The sequence below is a fragment of the Hydractinia symbiolongicarpus genome, chromosome 7 (genome assembly GCF_029227915.1).
Source record: "Hydractinia symbiolongicarpus strain clone_291-10 chromosome 7, HSymV2.1, whole genome shotgun sequence".
NCBI lineage: Eukaryota > Metazoa > Cnidaria > Hydrozoa > Anthoathecata > Hydractiniidae > Hydractinia > Hydractinia symbiolongicarpus.
Window position 1 is genome coordinate 24,788,486 of NC_079881.1, and position 21,528 is coordinate 24,810,013.

Sequence of the window (21,528 nt, forward strand, 5' to 3'; positions counted from 1 at the left end):
AATCTCCGGCAAACGAAAACCCGCCATTTCCCGTAAATCCCGGGCTTGGCCCGTATAGTCGAATGTATACAAAGAAAGTACGCAGGGAGTAAACTCATTTCCCAAACGATTTTTTAAATTATTTTTTCACCACTAAGACGCATGAGACTTGTAGTTTTCAAAAATGATTTCAATTTTTATGAGACGCTGAATAAAAGGAGTTTAATCGCCGGCAAACGAAAATCCGCGATTTCCCGTAAATCCCGGACTCGGCCCGTATAGTCAAAAGTATACAAAGAAAGTACCCAGGGAGTAAACTCATTTCCCAAACGATTCTTTAAATTATTTTTCGCCACTAAAACGCATGAGACTTGTAGTTTTCAAAAATGATTTTATTTTTGATGAGACGCTGAATAAAAAGAGTTTAATCTCCGGCAAACGAAAACCCGCGATTTCCCGTAAATCCCGGGCTTGGCCCGTAGAGTCGAATGTATACAAAGAAGGTACCCAGGGAGTAAACTCATTTCCCGAACGATTCTTTAAATTATTTTTTCACCACTAAAACGCATGAGACTTGTAGTTTTCAAAAATGATTTCATTTTTTATGAGACGCTGAATAAAAGGAGTTAAATCGGCGGCAAACGAAAACCCGCGATTTCCCGTAAATCCCGGGCTTGACCCGTATAGTCAAATGTATACAAAGAAATTAAACTGGGAGTAAACTTATTTCCCGAACGATTTTTTAAATTAATTTTTTACCACTAAAACGCATAAGACTTGTAGTTTTCAAAAACGATTTCATTTTTGATGAGACGCTGAATAAAAGGAGTTTAATCGCCAGCAAACGAAAACCCGCGATTTTCCGTATATCACGGACTCGGCCCGTACAGTGAAAAGTATACAAAGAAAGTAAGCAGGGAGTAAACTCATTTCCCAAACGATTCTTTCAATTATTTTTTCACCACTAAAACGCATGAGACTTGTAGTTTTCTAAAATGATTTCATTTTTAAAGAGACGCTGTATAAAAGGAGTTTAATCGCCGACAAACGAAAACCCGCGATTTGCCGTAAATCCCGGGCTTGACCCGTATAGTCGAATGTATACAAAGAATGTAAATTAGGAGTAAACTCATTTCCCGAACGATTTTTTAAATTAATTTTTTACCACTAAAACGCATGAGACTTGTAGTTTTCAGAAATGATTTCATTTTTGATGAGACGCTGAATAAAAGGAGTTTAATCGCCGGCTAACGAAAAACCGCGATTTTCCGTATATCACGGCCTCGGCCCGTACAGTGAAAAGTATACAAAGAAAGTACCCAGGGAGTAAACTCATTTGCCGAACGATTTTTTGAATTATTTCTTCACCACTAAAACGCATGAGACTTGTAGTTTCCAAAAATGATTTCATTTTTGATGAGACGCACAATAAAAGGAGTTTAATCGCCGGCAAACGAAAACCCGCAATTTCCCGTAAATCCCGGAGTCGGCCCGTATAGTCAAAAGTATACAAAGAAAGTACCCAGGGAGTAAACTCATTTCTTGAACGATTTTTTACATTGTTTTTTCACCACTAAAACGCATGAGACTTGTAGTTTTCAAAAATGATTTCATTTTTGATGAGACCCTGAATAAAAGGAGTTTAATCTCCGGCAAACGAAAACTCGCCATTTCCCGTAAATCCCGGGCTTGGCCCGTATAGTCGAATGTATACAAAGAAAGTACGCAGGGAGTAAACTCATTTCCCAAACGATTTTTTAAATTATTTTTTCACCACTAAGACGCATGAGACTTGTAGTTTTCAAAAATGATTTCATTTTTTATGAGACGCTGAATAAAAGGAGTTTAATTGCCGGCAAACGAAAATCCGCGATTTCCCGTAAATCCCGGACTTGGCCCGTATAGTCAAAAGTATACAAAGGAAGTACCCAGGGAGTAAACTCATTTCCCAAACGATTCTTTAAATTATTTTTCGCCACTAAAACGCATGAGACTTGTAGTTTTCAAAAATGATTTTATTTTTGATGAGACGCTGAATAAAAAGAGTTTAATCTCCGGCAAACGAAAACCCGCGATTTCCCGTAAATCCCGGGCCTGGCCCGTATAGTCGAATGTATACAAAGAAGGTACCCAGGGAGTAAACTCATTTCCCGAACGATTTTTTAAATTAATTTTTTACCACTAAAACGCATGAGACTTGTAGTTTTCAGAAATGATTTCATTTTTGATGAGACGCTGAATAAAAGGAGTTTAATCGCCGGCTAACGAAAAACCGCGATTTTCCGTATATCACGGACTCGGCCCGTACAGTGAAAAGTATACAAAGAAAGTACCCAGGGAGTAAACTCATTTCCCAAACGATTCTTTAAATTATTTTTTCACCACTAAAACGCATGAGACTTGTAGTTTTCAAAAATGATTTCATTTTTGATGAGACGCTGAATAAAAGGAGTTTAATCGCCGGCAAACGAAAACCCGCAATTTCCCGTAAATTCCGGACTCGGCACGTATAGTCAAAAGTATACAAAGAAAGTACCCAGGGAGTAAACTCACTTCCCGAACGATTCTTTAAATTATTTTTTCACCACTAAAACGCATGAGACTTGTAGTTTTTAAAAATGATTTCATTCTTGATGAGACGCTGAATAAAAGGAGTTTAATCGCCGGCAAACGAAATCCCGCGATTTTCCGTATATCACGGCCTCGGCCCGTACAGTGAAAAGTATACAAAGAAAGTACCCAGGGAGTAAACTCATTTGCCGAACGATTTTTTGAATTATTTCTTCACCACTAAAACGCATGAGACTTGTAGTTTCCAAAAATGATTTCATTTTTGATGAGACGCACAATAAAAGGAGTTTAATCGCCGGCAAACGAAAACCCGCGATTTGCCGTAAATCCCGGGCTTGACCCGTATAGTGAAATGTATTCAAAGAAAGTAAACTGGGAGTAAACTCATTTCCCGAACGATTTTTTAAATTAATTTTTTACCACTAAAACGCATAAGACTTGTAGTTTTCAAAAATGATTTCATTTTTGATGAGACGCTGAATAAAAGGAGTTTAATCTCCGGCAAACGAAAACCCGCGATTTCCCGTAAATCCCGGACCCAGCCCGTATAGTCAAAAGTATACAAAGAATGTACGCAGAGAGTAAACTCATTTCCCGAACGATTCTTTAAATTATATTTTCACCACTAAAACGCATGAAACTTGTACTTTTCAAAAATGATTTCATTTTTGATGAGACGCTGAATAAAAGAAGTTTAATCGGCGGCAAACGAAAACCCGCGATTTCCCGTAAATCCCGGGCTTGGCCCGTATAGTCGAATGTATACAAAGAAAGTACCCATTGAGTAAACTCATTTCCCGAACGATTTTTTAAATTATTTTTTCACCACTAAGACGCATGAGACTTGTAGTTTTCAAAAATGATTTCGTTATTGATGAGACGCTGCATAAAGGGAGTTTAATCGCCGGCAAACGAAAACCCGCCATTTCCCGTAAATCCCTGGCTTGGCCGTATAGTCGAATGTATACAAAAAAAATACCCAGGGAGTACACTCATTACCCGAACGATTTTTTAAATTATTTCTTCACCACTAAAACGCATGAGACTTGTAGTTTTCAAAATTGATTTCATTTTTGATGAGACGCGGAATAAAAGAAGTTTAATCGGCGGCAAACGAAAACCCGAGATTTCCCGTAAATCCCGGGCTTGGCCCGCATAGTCGAATGTATACAAAGAAAGTACCCAGGGAGTAAACTCATTTCCCGAACGATTTTTTACATTATTTTTTCACCACTAAGACGCATGAGACTTGTAGTTTTCAAAAATGATTTCATTTTTTATGAGACGCTGAATAAAAGGAGTTTAATCGCCGGCAAACGAAAACCCTCCATTTTCCGTAAATCCCGGACTCGGCCCGTATAGTCAAAAGTATACAAAGAAAGTACCCAGGGAGTAAACTCATTTCCCGAACGATTCTTTAAATCATTTTTCACCACTGGAACGCATGAGACTTGTAGTTTTTAAAAATGATTTCGTTTTTGATGAGACGCTGAATAAAAGGAGTTTAATCTCCGGCACACGAAAACCCGCGATTTCCCGTAAATCCCGGGCCTGGCCCGTATAGTCGAATGTATACAAAGAAGGTACCCAGGGAGTAAACTCATTTCCCGAACGATTTTTTAAATTAATTTTTTACCACTAAAACGCATGAGACTTGTAGTTTTCAGAAATGATTTCATTTTTGATGAGACGCTGAATAAAAGGAGTTTAATCGCCGGCTAACGAAAAACCGCGATTTTCCGTATATCACGGACTCGGCCCGTACAGTGAAAAGTATACAAAGAAAGTACCCAGGGAGTAAACTCATTTCCCAAACGATTCTTTAAATTATTTTTTCACCACTAAAACGCATGAGACTTGTAGTTTTCAAAAATGATTTCATTTTTGATGAGACGCTGAATAAAAGGAGTTTAATCGCCGGCAAACGAAAACCCGCAATTTCCCGTAAATTCCGGACTCGGCACGTATAGTCAAAAGTATACAAAGAAAGTACCCAGGGAGTAAACTCACTTCCCGAACGATTCTTTAAATTATTTTTTCACCACTAAAACGCATGAGACTTGTAGTTTTTAAAAATGATTTCATTCTTGATGAGACGCTGAATAAAAGGAGTTTAATCGCCGGCAAACGAAATCCCGCGATTTTCCGTATATCACGGCCTCGGCCCGTACAGTGAAAAGTATACAAAGAAAGTACCCAGGGAGTAAACTCATTTGCCGAACGATTTTTTGAATTATTTCTTCACCACTAAAACGCATGAGACTTGTAGTTTCCAAAAATGATTTCATTTTTGATGAGACGCACAATAAAAGGAGTTTAATCGCCGGCAAACGAAAACCCGCGATTTGCCGTAAATCCCGGGCTTGACCCGTATAGTGAAATGTATTCAAAGAAAGTAAACTGGGAGTAAACTCATTTCCCGAACGATTTTTTAAATTAATTTTTTACCACTAAAACGCATAAGACTTGTAGTTTTCAAAAATGATTTCATTTTTGATGAGACGCTGAATAAAAGGAGTTTAATCTCCGGCAAACGAAAACCCGCGATTTCCCGTAAATCCCGGACCCGGCCCGTATAGTCAAAAGTATACAAAGAATGTACGCAGAGAGTAAACTCATTTCCCGAACGATTCTTTAAATTATATTTTCACCACTAAAACGCATGAAACTTGTACTTTTCAAAAATGATTTCATTTTTGATGAGACGCTGAATAAAAGAAGTTTAATCGGCGGCAAACGAAAACCCGCGATTTCCCGTAAATCCCGGGCTTGGCCCGTATAGTCGAATGTATACAAAGAAAGTACCCATTGAGTAAACTCATTTCCCGAACGATTTTTTAAATTATTTTTTCACCACTAAGACGCATGAGACTTGTAGTTTTCAAAAATGATTTCGTTATTGATGAGACGCTGCATAAAGGGAGTTTAATCGCCGTCAAACGAAAACCCGCCATTTCCCGTAAATCCCTGGCTTGGCCGTATAGTCGAATGTATACAAAAAAAATACCCAGGGAGTACACTCATTACCCGAACGATTTTTTAAATTATTTCTTCACCACTAAAACGCATGAGACTTGTAGTTTTCAAAATTGATTTCATTTTTGATGAGACGCGGAATAAAAGAAGTTTAATCGGCGGCAAACGAAAACCCGAGATTTCCCGTAAATCCCGGGCTTGGCCCGCATAGTCGAATGTATACAAAGAAAGTACCCAGGGAGTAAACTCATTTCCCGAACGATTTTTTACATTATTTTTTCACCACTAAGACGCATGAGACTTGTAGTTTTCAAAAATGATTTCATTTTTTATGAGACGCTGAATAAAAGGAGTTTAATCGCCGGCAAACGAAAACCCTCCATTTTCCGTAAATCCCGGACTCGGCCCGTATAGTCAAAAGTATACAAAGAAAGTACCCAGGGAGTAAACTCATTTCCCGAACGATTCTTTAAATCATTTTTCACCACTGGAACGCATGAGACTTGTAGTTTTTAAAAATGATTTCGTTTTTGATGAGACGCTGAATAAAAGGAGTTTAATCGCCGGCAAACAAAAACCCGCGATTTGCCGTAAATCCCGGGCTTGACCCGTATAGTCAAATGTATACAAAGAAAGTAAACTAGGAGTAAACTCATTTCCCGAACGATTTTTTAAATTAATTTTTTACCACTAAAATGCATAAGACTTGTAGTTTTCAAAAACGATTTCATTTTTGATGAGACGCTGAATAAAAGGAGTTTAATCGCCGGCAAACGAAAACCCGCAATTTCCCGTAAATCCCGGACTCGGCCCGTATAGTCAAAAGTATACAAAGAAAGTAAACTGGGAGTAAACTCATTTCCGGAACGATTCTTTAAATTATATTTTCACCACTAAAACGCATGAAACTTGTACTTTTCAAAAATGATTTCATTTTTGATGAGACGCTGAATAAAAGAAGTTTAATCGCCGGCAAACGAAAACCCGCGATTTCCCGTAAATCCCGGGCTTGGCCCGTATAGTCGAATGTATACAAAGAAAGTACCCATTGAGTAAACTCATTTCCCGAACGATTTTTTAAATTATTTTTTCACCACTAAGACGCATGAGACTTGTAGTTTTCAAAAATGATTTCGTTATTGATGAGACGCTGCATAAAGGGAGTTTAATCGCCGGCAAACGAAAACCCGCCATTTCCCGTAAATCCCTGGCTTGGCCGTATAGTCGAATGTATACAAAAAAAATACCCAGGGAGTACACTCATTACCCGAACGATTTTTTAAATTATTTCTTCACCACTAAAACGCATGAGACTTGTAGTTTTCAAAAATGATTTCATTTTTTATGAGACGCTGAATAAAAGGAGTTTAATCGCCGGCAAACGAAAACCCTCCATTTTCCGTAAATCCCGGACTCGGCCCGTATAGTCAAAAGTATACAAAGAAAGTACCCAGGGAGTAAACTCATTTCCCGAACGATTCTTTAAATTATTTTTCACCACTGGAACGTATGAGACTTGTAGTTTTCAAAAATGATTTCGTTTTTGATGAGACGCTGAATAAAAGGAGTTTAATCGCCGGCAAACAAAAACCCGCGATTTGCCGTAAATCCCGGGCTTGACCCGTATAGTCAAATGTATACAAAGAAAGTAAACTGGGAGTAAACTCATTTCCCGAACGATTTTTTAAATTAATTTTTTACCACTAAAATGCATAAGACTTGTAGTTTTCAAAAACGATTTCATTTTTGATGAGACGCTGAATAAAAGGAGTTTAATCGCCGGCAAACGAAAACCCGCAATTTCCCGTAAATCCCGGACTCGGCCCGTATAGTCAAAAGTATACAAAGAAAGTACCCAGGGATTAAACTCATTTCCCGAACGATTCTTTAAATTATTTTTTCACCACTAAAACGCATGAGATTTGTACTTTTCAAAAACGATTTCATTTTTGATGAGACGCTGAATAAAAGGAGTTTAATCGCCGGCAAACGAAAACCCGCAATTTCCCGTAAATCCCGGACTCGGCCCGTATAGTCAAAAGTATACAAAGAAAGTACCCAGGGAGTAAACTCATTTCCCGAACGATTCTTTAAATTATTTTTTCACCACTAAAACGCATGAGATTTTTACTTTTCAAAAACGATTTCATTTTTGATGAGACGCTGAATAAAAGGAGTTTAATCGCCGGCAAACGAAAACCCGCAATTTCCCGTAAATCCCGGACTCGGTCCGTATAGTCAAAAGTATACAAAGAAAGTACCCAGGGAGTAAACTCATTTCCCGAACGATTCTTTAAATTATTTTTTCACTACTAAAACGCATGAGATTTGTAGTTTTCAAAAATGATTTCATTTGTGATGAGACGCTGAATAAAAGGAGTTTAATCGCCGGCAAATGAAAACCCGCGATTTCCTGTATATCCCGGAATCGGCCCGTATAGTCGAATGTATACAAAGAAAGTACCCAGGGAGTAAACTTATTTCTTGAACGATTTTTTAAATTATTTTTTCACCACTAAAACGCATGAGACTTGTAGTTTTCAAAAATGATTTCATTTTTGATGAGACGCTGAATAAAAGGAGTTTAATCTCCGGCAAACGAAAACCCGCGATTTCCCGTAAATCCTGGACCCGGCCCGTATAGTCAAAAGTATACAAAGAACGTACGCAGGGAGTAAACTCATTTCCCGAACGATTCTTTAAATTATATTTTCACCACTAAAACGCATGAGACTTGTACTTTTCAAAAATGATTTCATTTTTTATGAGACGCTGAATAAAAGGAGTTTAATCGCCGGCAAACGAAAAACCGCGATTTCCCGTAAATCCCGGACTCGGCCCGTATAGTCAAAAGTATACAAAGAAAGTACCCAGGGAGTAAACTCATTTCCCGAACGATTCTTTAAATTATTTCTTCACCACTAAAACGCATGAGACTTGTAGTTTTCAAAAATGATTTCATTTTTGATGACACGCTGAATAAAAGGAGTTTAATCGCCGGCAAACGAAAACCCGCGATTTGCCGTAAATGCCGGGCTTGACCCGTATAGGTAAATGTATACAAAGAAAGTAAACTGGGAGTAAACTCATTTCCCAAACGATTTTTTAAATTAATTTTTTACCACTAAAACGCATAAGACTTGTAGTTTTCAAAAACGATTTCATTTTTGATGAGACGTTGAATAAAAGGAGTTTAATCGCCGGCAAACGAAAACCCGCAATTTGCCTTAAATCCCGTGCTTGACCCGTATAGTCAAATGTATACAAAGAAAGTAAACTGGGAGTAAACTCATTTCCCGAACGATTTTTAAATTAATTTTTTACCACTAAAACGCATAAGACTTGTAGTTTTCAAAAACGATTTCATTTTTGATGAGACGCTGAATAAAAGGAGTTTAATCGCCGGCTAACGAAAAACCGCGATTTTCCGTATATCACGGACTCGGCCTGTACAGTGAAAAGTATACAAAGAAAGTACCCAGGGAGTAAACTCATTTCCCAAACGATTCTTTAAATTATTTTTTCACCACTAAAACGCATGAGACTTGTAGTTTTCAAAAATGATTTCATTTTTGATGAGACGCTGAATAAAAGAAGTTTAATCGCCGGCAAACGAAAACCCGCGATTTCCCGTATATCCTGGAATCGGTCCGTATAGTCGAATGTATACAAAGAAAGTAAACTGGGAGTAAACTCATTTTCCGAACGATTTTTTAAATTAATTTTTTACCACTAAAACGCATAAGACTTGTAGTTTTCAAAAACGATTTCATTTTTGATGAGACGCTGAATAAAAGGAGTTTAATCGCCGGCAAACGAAAACCCCCAATTTCCCGTAAATCCCGGACTCGGCCCGTATAGTCAAAAGTATACAAAGAAAGTACCCAGGGAGTAAACTCATTTCCCGAACGATTCTTTAAATTATTTTTTCACCACTAAAACGCATGAGATTTGTAGTTTTCAAAAATGATTTCATTTTTGATGAGACGCTGAATAAAAGGAGTTTAATCGCCGGCAAATGAAAACCCGCGATTTCCTGTATATCCTGGAATCGGCCCGTATAGTCGAATGTATACAAAGAAAGTACCCAGGGAGTAAACTCATTTCTTGAACGATTTTTTAAATTATTTTTTCACCACTAAAACGCATGAGACTGGTAGTTTTCAAAAATGATTTCATTTTTGATGAGACGCTGAATAAAAGGAGTTTAATCTCCGGCAAACGAAAACCCGCGATTTCCCGTAAATCCTGGACCCGGCCCGTATAGTCAAAAGTATACAAAGATCGTACGCAGGGAGTAAACTCATTTCCCGAACGATTCTTTAAATTATATTTTCACCACTAAAACGCATGAGACTTGTACTTTTCAAAAATGATTTCATTTTTTATGAGACGCTGAATAAAAGGAGTTTAATCGCCGGCAAACGAAAACCCGCGATTTCCCGTAAATCCCGGACTCGGCCCGTATAGTCAAAAGTATACAAAGAAAGTACCCAGGGAATAAACTCATTTCCCGAACGATTTTTTGAATTATTTCTTCACCACTAAAACGCATGAGACTTGTAGTTTCCAAAAATGATTTCATTTTTGATGAGACGCACAATAAAAGGAGTTTAATCGCCGGCAAACGAAAACCCGCGATTTGCCGTAAATCCCGGGCTTGACCCGCATAGTGAAATGTATTCAAAGAAAGTAAACTGGGAGTAAACTCATTTCCCGAACGATTTTTTAAATTAATTTTTTACCACTAAAACGCATAAGACTTGTAGTTTTCAAAAATGATTTCATTTTTGATGAGACGCTGAATAAAAGGAGTTTAATCTCCGGCAAACGAAAACCCGCGATTTCCCGTAAATCCCGGACCCGGCCCGTATAGTCAAAAGTATACAAAGAATGTACGCAGGGAGTAAACTCATTTCCCGAACGATTCTTTAAATTATATTTTCACCACTAAAACGCATGAGACTTGTACTTTTCAAAAATGATTTCATTTTTGATGAGACGCTGAATAAAAGAAGTTTAATCGCCGGCAAACGAAAACCCGCGATTTCCCGTAAATCCCGGGCTTGGCCCGTATAGTCGAATGTATACAAAGAAAGTACCCAGGGAGTAAACTCATTTCCCGAACGATTTTTTAAATTATTTTTTCACCACTAAGACGCATGAGACTTGTAGTTTTCAAAAATGATTTTATTTTTTATGAGAAGCTGAATAAGAGGAGTTTAATCGCCGGCAATCGAAAACCCTCGATTTTCCGTAAATCCCGGACTCGGCCCGTATAGTCAAAAGTATACAAAGAAAGTACCCAGGGAGTAAACTCATTTCCCGAACGATTCTTTAAATTATTTTTCACCACTGGAACGCATGAGACTTGTAGTTTTCAAAAATGATTTCGTTATTGATGAGACGCTGAAAAAGAGGAGTTTAATCGCCGGCAAACGAAAACCCGCGATTTCCCGTAAATCCCGGCCTTGACCTGTATAGTCGAATGTATACAAAGAAAGTAAACTGGGAGTAAACTCATTTCCCGAACGATTTTTTAAATTATTTGTTCACCACTAAACTGCATGAGACTTGTAGTTTTCAAAAATGATTTCGTTTTTGATGAGACGCTGAATAAAAGGAGTTTAATCGCCGGCAAACAAAAACCCGCGATTTGCCGTAAATCCCGGGCTTGACCCGTATAGTCAAATGTATACAAAGAAAGTAAACTGGGAGTAAACTCATTTCCCGAACGATTTTTTAAATTAATTTTTTACCACTAAAATGCATAAGACTTGTAGTTTTCAAAAACGATTTCATTTTTGATGAGACGCTGAATAAAAGGAGTTTAATCGCCGGCAAACGAAAACCCGCAATTTCCCGTAAATCCCGGACTCGGCCCGTATAGTCAAAAGTATACAAAGAAAGTACCCAGGGAGTAAACTCATTTCCCGAACGATTCTTTAAATTATTTTTTCACCACTAAAACGCATGAGATTTGTAGTTTTCAAAAATGATTTCATTTTTGATGAGACGCTGAATAAAAGGAGTTTAATCGCCAGCAAATGAAAACCCGCGATTTCCTGTATATCCCGGAATCGGCCCGTATAGTCGAATGTATACAAAGAAAGTACCCAGGGAGTAAACTCATTTCTTGAACGATTTTTTAAATTATTTTTTCACCACTAAAACGCATGAGACTTGTAGTTTTCAAAAATGATTTCATTTTTGATGAGACGCTGAATAAAAGGAGTTTAATCTCCGGCAAACGAAAACCCGCGATTTCCCGTAAATCCTGGACCCGGCCCGTATAGTCAAAAGTATACAAAGAACGTACGCAGGGAGTAAACTCATTTCCCGAACGATTCTTTAAATTATATTTTCACCACTAAAACGCATGAGACTTGTAGTTTTCAAAAATGATTTCGTTATTGATGAGACGCTGAATAAGAGGAGTTTAATCGCCGGCAAACGAAAACCCGCGATTTCCCGTAAATCCCGGCCTTGACCTGTATAGTCGAATGTATACAAAGAAAGTAAACTGGGAGTAAACTCATTTCCCGAACGATTTTTTAAATTATTTTTTCACCACTAAAATGCATGAGACTTGTAGTTTTCAAAAATGATTTCGTTTTTGATGAGACGCTGAATAAAAGGAGTTTAATCGCCGGCAAACAAAAACCCGCGATTTGCCGTAAATCCGGGGCTTGACCCGTATAGTCAAATGTATACAAAGAAAGTAAACTGGGAGTAAACTCATTTCCCGAACGATTTTTTAAATTAATTTTTTACCACTAAAATGCATAAGACTTGTAGTTTTCAAAAACGATTTCATTTTTGATGAGACGCTGAATAAAAGGAGTTTAATCGCCGGCAAACGAAAACCCGCAATTTCCCGTAAATCCCGGACTCGGCCCGTATAGTCAAAAGTATACAAAGAAAGTACCCAGGGAGTAAACTCATTTCCCGAACGATTCTTTAAATTATTTTTTCACCACTAAAACGCATGAGATTTGTAGTTTTCAAAAATGATTTCATTTTTGATGAGACGCTGAATAAAAGCAGTTTAATCGCCGGCAAATGAAAACCCGCGATTTCCTGTATATCCCGGAATCGGCCCGTATAGTCGAATGTATACAAAGAAAGTACCCAGGGAGTAAACTCATTTCTTGAACGATTTTTTAAATTATTTTTTCACCACTAAAACGCATGAAACTTGTAGTTTTCAAAAATGATTTCATTTTTGATGAGACGCTGAATAAAAGGAGTTTAATCTCCGGCAAACGAAAACCCGCGATTTCCCGTAAATCCTGGACCCGGCCCGTATAGTCAAAAGTATACAAAGAACGTACGCAGGGAGTAAACTCATTTCCCGAACGATTCTTTAAATTATATTTTCACCACTAAAACGCATGAGACTTGTACTTTTCAAAAATGATTTCATTTTTTATGAGACGCTGAATAAAAGGAGTTTAATCGCCGGCAAACGAAAACCCGCGATTTCCCGTAAATCCCGGACTCGGCCCGTATAGTCAAAAGTATACAAAGAAAGTACCCAGGGAGTAAACTCATTTCCCGAACGATTCTTTAAATTATTTCTTCACCACTAAAACGCATGAGACTTGTAGTTTTCAAAAAAGATTTCATTTTTGATGACACGCTGAATAAAAGGAGTTTAATCGCCGGCAAACGAAAACCCGCGATTTGCCGTAAATCCCGGGCTTGACCCGTATAGGTAAATGTATACAAAGAAAGTAAACTGGGAGTAAACTCATTTCCCGAACGATTTTTTAAATTAATTTTTTACCACTAAAACGCATAAGACTTGTAGTTTTCAAAAACGATTTCATTTTTGATGAGACGTTGAATAAAAGGAGTTTAATCGCCGGCAAACGAAAACCCGCAATTTGCCTTAAATCCCGTGCTTGACCCGTATAGTCAAATGTATACAAAGAAAGTAAACTGGGAGAAAACTCATTTCCCGAACGATTTTTAAATTAATTTTTTACCACTAAAACGCATAAGACTTGTAGTTTTCAAACACGATTTCATTTTTGATGAGACGCTGAATAAAAGGAGTTTAATCGCCGGCAAACGAAAACCCGCAATTTCCCGTAAATCCCGGACTCGGCCCGTATAGTCAAAAGTATACAAAGAAAGTACGCAGGGAGTAAACTCATTTCCCTAACGATTCTTTAAATTATTTTTTCACCACTAAAACGCATGAGACTTGTAGTTTTCAAATATGATTTCATATTTGATGAGACGCTGAATAAAAGGAGTTTAATCGCCGGCAAACGAAAACCCGCGATTTCCTGTATATCCCGGACTCGGCCCGTATAGTCAAAAGTATACAAAGAAAGTACCCAGGGAGTAAACTCATTTCCCGAACGATTCTTTAAATTATTTTTTCACCACTAAAACGCATGAGACTTGTAGTTTTCAAAAATGATTTCATTTTTGATGAGACGCTGAATAAAAGGAGTTTAATCGCCGGCAAACGAAAACCCGCGATTTGCCGTAAATCCCGGGCTTGACCCGTATAGTCGAATGTATACAAAGAAAGTAAACTGGGAGTAAACTCATTACCCGAACGATTTTTTAAATTAATTTTTCACCACCAAAACGCATAAGACTTGTAGTTTTCAAAAACGATTTTATTTTTGATGAGACGCTGAATAAAAGGAGTTTAATCTCCGGCAAACGAAAACCCGCGATTTCCCGTAAATCCCGGGTTTGGCCCGTATAGTCGAATGTATACAAAGAAGGTACCCAGGAAGTAAACTCATTTCGCGAACGATTTTTTAAATTATTTTTCACCACTAAGACGCATGAGACTTGTAGTTTTCAAAAATGATTTCATTTTTTATGAGACGCTGAATAAAAGGAGTTAAATCGCCGGCAAACGAAAACCCGCGATTTCCTGTAAATCCCGGGCTTTACCCGTATAGTCAAATGTATACAAAGAAAGTAAACTGGGAGTAAACTTATTTCCCGAACGATTTTTTAAATTAATTTTTTACCACTAAAACGCATAAGACTTGTAGTTTTCAAAAAGGATTTCATTTTTGATGAGACGCTGAATAAAAGGAGTTTAATCGCCGGCAAACGAAAACCCGCGATTTTCCGTATATCATGGACTCGGCCCGTACAGTGAAAAGTAAAGAAAGAAAGTACCCAGGGAGTAAAATCATTTCCCAAACGATTCTTTAAATTATTTTTTCACCACTAAAACGCATGAGACTTGTAGTTTTCAAAAATGATTTTATTTTTAAAGAGACGCTGTATAAAAGGAGTTTAATCGCCGACAAACGAAAACCCGCGATTTGCCGTAAATCCCGGGCTTGACCCGTACAGTCGAATGTATACAAAGAATGTAAACTGGGAGTAAACTCATTTCCCGAACGATTTTTTAAATTAATTTTTTACCACTAAAACGCATAAAACTTGTAGTTTTCAAAAACGATTTCATTTTTGATGAGACGCTGAATAAAAGGAGTTTAATCGCCGGCAAACGAAAACCCGCGATTTCCCGTATATCCTGGAATCGGCCCGTATAGTCGAATGTATACAAAGAAAGTACCCAGGGAGTAAACTCATTTCCCGAACGATTTTTTAAATTATTTTTTCACCACTAAAACGCATGAGACTTGTAGTTTTCAAAAATGATTTCATTTATGATGAGACGCTGAATAAAAGGAGTTTAATCTCCGGCAAACAAAAACCCGCGATTTCCCGTAAATCCCGGACCCGGCCCGTATAGTCAAAAGTATACAAAGAAAATACGCAGGGAGTAAACTCATTTACCGAACGATTCTTTAAATTATATTTTCACCACTAAAACGCATGACACTTGTGCTTTTCAAAAATGATTTCATTTTTAATGAGACGCTGAATAAAAGAAGTTTAATCGCCGGCAAACGAAAACCCGCGATTTTCCGTAAATCCCGGGCTTGACCCGTATAGTCGAATGTATACAAAGAAAGTACCCAGGGAGTAAACTCATTTCCCGAACGATTTTTTAAATTTTTTTTTTTACCACTAAGACGCATGAGACTTGTTGTTTTCAAAAATGATTTCATTTTTGATGAGACGCTGAATAAAAGGAGTTTAATCGCCGGCAAACGAAAACCCGCGATTTCCCGTATATCCCGGAATCGGCCCGTATAGTCAAATGTATACAAAGAAAGTACCCAGGGAGTAAACTCATTTCTTGAACGATTTTTTACATTATTTTTTCACCACTAAAACGCATGAGACTTGTAGTTTTCAAAAATGATTTCATTTTTGATGAGACGCTGAATAAAAGGAGTTTAATCTCCGGCAAACGAAAACCCGCCATTTCCCGTAAATCCCGGGCTTGGCCCGTATAGTCGAATGTATACAAAGAAAGTACCCAGGGAGTAAACTCATTTCCCAAACGATTTTTTAAATTATTTTTTCACCACTAAAACGCATGAGACTTGTAGTTTTCAAAAATGATTTTATTTTTGATGAGACGCTGAATAAAAGGAGTTTAATCTCCGGCAAACGAAAACCCGCGATTTCCCGTAAATCCCGGGCTTGGCCCGTATAGTCGAATGTATACAAAGAAGGTACCCAGGGAGTAAACTCAGTTCCGAACGATTTTTTAAATTATTTTTTCACCAGTAAGACGCATGAGACTTGTAGTTTTCAAAAATGATTTCATTTTTTATGAGACGCTGAATAAAAGGAGTTAAATCGCCGGCAAACGAAAACCCGCGATTTCCCGTAAATCCCGGGCTTGACCCGTATAGTCAAATGTATACAAAGAAAGTAAACTGGGAGTAAACTTATTTCCCGAACGATTTTTTAAATTAATTTTTTACCACTACAACGCATAAGACTTGTAGTTTTCAAAAACGATTTCATTTTTGATGAGACGCTGAATAAAAGGAGTTTAATCGCCGGCAAACGAAAACCCGCAATTTTCCGTATATCACGGACTCGGCCCGTACAGTGAAAAGTATACAAAGAAAGTAAGCAGGGAGTAAACTCATTTCCCAAACGATTCTTTAAATTATTTTTTCACCACTAAAACGCATGAGACTTGTAGTTTTCAAAAATGATTTCATTTTTAAAGAGACGCTGTATAAAAGGAGTTTAATCGCCGACAAACGAAAACCCGCGATTTGCCGTAAATCCCGGGCTTGACCCGTATAGTCGAATGTATACAAAGAATGTAAATTGGGAGTAAACTCATTTCCCGAACGATTCTTTAAATTATTTTTTCACCACTAAAAGGCATGAGACTTGTAGTTTTCAAAAATGATTTCATTTTTGATGAGACGCTGAATAAAAGGAGTTTAATCGCCGGCAAACGAAAACCCGCGATTTCCCGTATATCCTGGAATCGGCCCGTATAGTCGAATGTATACAAAGAAAGTACCCAGGGAGTAAACTCATTTCCCGAACGATTTTTTAAATTATTTTTTCACCACAAAAACGCATGAGACTTGTAGTTTTCAAAAATGATTTCATTTATGATGAGACGCTGAATAAAAGGAGTTTAATCTCCGGCAAACAAAAACCCGCAATTTCCCGTAAATCCCGGACCCGGCCCGTATAGTCAAAAGTATACAAAGAAAATACGCAGGGAGTAAACTCATTTCCCGAACGATTCTTTAAATTATATTTTCACCACTAAAACGCATGACACTTGTGCTTTTCAAAAATGATTTCATTTTTAATGAGACGCTGAATAAAAGAAGTTTAATCGCCGGCAAACGAAAACCCGCGATTTCCCGTAAATGCCGGGCTTGACCCGTATAGTCGAATGTATACAAAGAAAGTACCCAGGGAGTAAACTCATTTCCCGAACGATTTTTAAAATTTTTTTTTTTTACCACTAAGACGCATGAGACTTGTTGTTTTCAAAAATGATTTCATTTTTGATGAGACGCTGAATAAAAGGAGTTTAATCGCTGGCAAACGAAAACCCGCGATTTCCCGTATATCCTGGAATCGGCCCGTATAGTCAAATGTATACAAAGAAAGTACCCAGGGAGTAAACTCATTTCTTGAACGATTTTTTACATTATTTTTTCACCACTAAAACGCATGAGACTTGTAGTTTTTAAAAATGATTTCATTTTTGATGAGACGCTGAATAAAAGGAGTTTAATCTCCGGCAAACGAAAACCCGCCATTTCCCGTAAATCCCGGGCTTGGCCCGTATAGTCGAATGTATACAAAGAAAGTACCCAGGGAGTAAACTCATTTCCCAAACGATTTTTTAAATTATTTTTTCACCACTAAAACGCATGAGACTTGTAGTTTTCAAAAATGATTTTATTTTTGATGAGACGCTGAATAAAAGGAGTTTAATCTCCGGCAAACGAAAACCCGCGATTTCCCGTAAATCCCGGGCTTGGCCCGTATAGTCGAATGTATACAAAGAAGGTACCCAGGGAGTAAACTCAGTTCCGAACGATTTTTTAAATTATTTTTTCACCAGTAAGCCGCATGAGACTTGTAGTTTTCAAAAATGATTTCATTTTTTATGAGACGCTGAATAAAAGGAGTTAAATCGCCGGCAAACGAAAACCCGCGATTTCCCGTAAATCCCGGGCTTGACCCGTATAGTCAAATGTATACAAAGAAAGTAAACTGGGAGTAAACTTATTTCCCGAACGATTTTTTAAATTAATTTTTTACCACTACAACGCATAAGACTTGTAGTTTTCAAAAACGATTTCGTTTTTGATGAGACGCTGAATAAAAGGAGTTTAATCGCCGGCAAACGAAAACCCGCGATTTTCCGTATATCACGGACTCGGCCCGTACAGTGAAAAGTATACAAAGAAAGTAAGCAGGGAGTAAACTCATTTCCCGAACGATTTTTTAAATTAATTTTTTACCACTAAAACGCATAAGATTTGTAGTTTTCAAAAATGATTTCATTTTTGATGAGACGCTGAATAAAAGGAGTTTAATCGCCGGCAAACGAAAACCCTCGATTTCACGTAAATCCCGGACTCGGCTCGTATCGTCAAAAGTATACAAAGAAAGTACCCAGGGAGTAAACTCATTTCCCGAAGGATTCTTTAAATGATTTTTCACCACTAAAACGCATGACACTTGTAGTTTTCAAAAATGATTTCGTTTTTGATGAGACGCTGAATAAAAGGAGTTTAATCGCCGGCAAACGAAAACCCGCAATTTCCCGTAAATCCTGGGCTTAGCCGTATAGTCGAATGTATACAAAGAAAATATCCAGGGAGAAAACTCATTTCCCGAACGATTTTTTAAATTATTTCTTCACCACTAAAACGCATGAGACTTGTAGTTTTCAAAAATGATTTCATTTTTAAAGAGACGCTGTATAAAAGGAGTTTAATCGCCGACAAACGAAAACCCGCGATTTGCCGTAAATCCCGGGCTTGACCCGTATAGTCGAATGTATACAAAGAATGTAAATTGGGAGTAAACTCATTTCCCGAACGATTTTTTAAATTAATTTTTTACCACTAAAACGCATAAGATTTGTAGTTTTCAAAAACAATTTCATTTTTGATGAGACGCTGAATAAAAGGAGTTTAATCGCCGGCAAACGAAAACCCGCGATTTCCCGTATATCCCGGACTCGGGCCGTATAGTCGAATGTATACAAAGAAAGTACCCAGGGAGTAAACTCATTTCCCGAACGATTTTTTAAATTATTTTTTCACCACTAAAACGCATGAGACTTGTGGTTTTCAAAAATGAATTCATTTATGATGAGACGCTGAATAAAAGGAGTTTAATCTCCGGCAAACGAAAACCCGCCATTTCCCGTAAATCCCGGGCTTGGCCCGTATAGTCGAATGTATACAAAGAAAGTACCCAGGGAGTAAACTCATTTCCCAAACGATTTTTTAAATTATTTTTTCACCACTAAAACGCATGAGACTTGTAGTTTTCAAAAATGATTTTATTTTTGATGAGACGCTGAATAAAAGGAGTTTAATCTCCGGCAAACGAAAACCCGCGATTTCCCGTAAATCCCGGGCTTGGCCCGTATAGTCGAATGTATACAAAGAAGGTACCCAGGGAGTAAACTCAGTTCCGAACGATTTTTTAAATTATTTTTTCACCAGTAAGCCGCATGAGACTTGTAGTTTTCAAAAATGATTTCATTTTTATGAGACGCTGAATAAAAGGAGTTAAATCGCCGCAAACGAAAACCCGCGATTTCCCGTAAATCCCGGGCTTGACCCGTATAGTCGAATGTATACAAAGAATGTAAATTGGGAGTAAACTCATTTCCCGAACGATTTTTTAAATTAATTTTTTACCACTAAAACGCATAAGATTTGTAGTTTTCAAAAACAATTTCATTTTTGATGAGACGCTGAATAAAAGAAGTTTAATCGCCGGCAAACGAAAACCCGCGATTTCCCGTATATCCCGGACTCGGGCCGTATAGTCGAATGTATACAAAGAAGGTACCCAGGGAGTAAACTCAGTTCCGAACGATTCTTTAAATTATTTTTTCACCACTAAAACGCATGAGACTTGTAGTTTTCAAAAATGATTTCATTTTTAAAGAGACGCTGTATAAAAGGAGTTTAATCGCCGACAAACGAAAACCCGCGATTTGCCGTAAATCCCGGGCTTGACCCGTATAGTCGAATGTATACAAAGAATGTAAATTGGGAGTAAACTCATTTCCCGAACGATTTTTTAAATTAATTTTTTACCACTAAAACGCATAAGATTTGTAGTTTTCAAAAACAATTTCATTTTTGATGAGACGCTGAATAAAAGAAGTTTAATCGCCGGCAAACGAAAACCCGCGATTTCCCGTATATCCCGGACTCGGGCCGTATAGTCGAATGTATACAAAGAAAGTACCCAGGGAGTAAACTCATTTCCCGAACGATTTTTTAAATTATTTTTTCACCACTAAAACGCATGACACTTGTGCTTTTCAAAAATGATTTCATTTTTAATGAGACGCTGAATAAAAGAAGTTTAATCGCCGGCAAACGAAAACCCGCGATTTCCCGTAAATCCCGGGCTTGACCCGTATAGTCGAATGTATACAAAGAAAGTACCCAGGGAGTAAACTCATTTCCCGAACGATTTTTTAAATTATTTTTTCACCACTAAGACGCATGAGACTTGTAGTTTTCAAAAATGATTTCATTTTTGATGAGACGCTGAATAAAAGGAGTTTAATCGCCGGTAAACGAAAACCCTCGATTTCACGTAAATCCCGGACTCGGCTCGTATCGTCAAAAGTATACAAAGAAAGTACCCAGGGAGTAAACTCATTTCCCGAAGGATTCTTTAAATGATTTTTCACCACTAAAACGCATGACACTTGTAGTTTTCAAAAATGATTTCGTTTTTGATGAGACGCTGAATAAAAGGAGTTTAATCGCCGGCAAACGAAAACCCGCAATTTCCCGTAAATCCTGGGCTTAGCCGTATAGTCGAATGTATACAAAGAAAATATCCAGGGAGAAAACTCATTTCCCGAACGATTTTTTAAATTATTTCTTCACCACTAAAACGCATGAGACTTGTAGTTTTCAAAAATGATTTCATTTTTGATGAGACGCTGAATAAAAGGAGTTTAATCGCCGGCAAACGAAAACCCGCGATTTGCCGTAAATCCCGGCTTGACCCGTATAGTCAAATGTATACAAAGAAAGTAAACTGGGAGTAAACTCATTTCCCGAACGATTTTTTAAATTAATTTTTTACCACTAAAACGCACAGGACTTGTAGTTTTCAAAAACGATTTCATTTTTGATGAGACGCTGAATAAAAGGAGTTTAATCTCCGGCAAACGAAAACCCGCCATTTCCCGTAAATCCCGGGCTTGGCCCGTATAGTCGAATGTATACAAAGAAAGTACCCAGGGAGTAAACTCATTTCCCAAACGATTTTTTAAATTATTTTTTCACCACTAAAACGCATGAGACTTGTAGTTTTCAAAAATGATTTTATTTTTGATGAGACGCTGAATAAAAGGAGTTTAATCTCCGGCAAACGAAAACCCGCGATTTC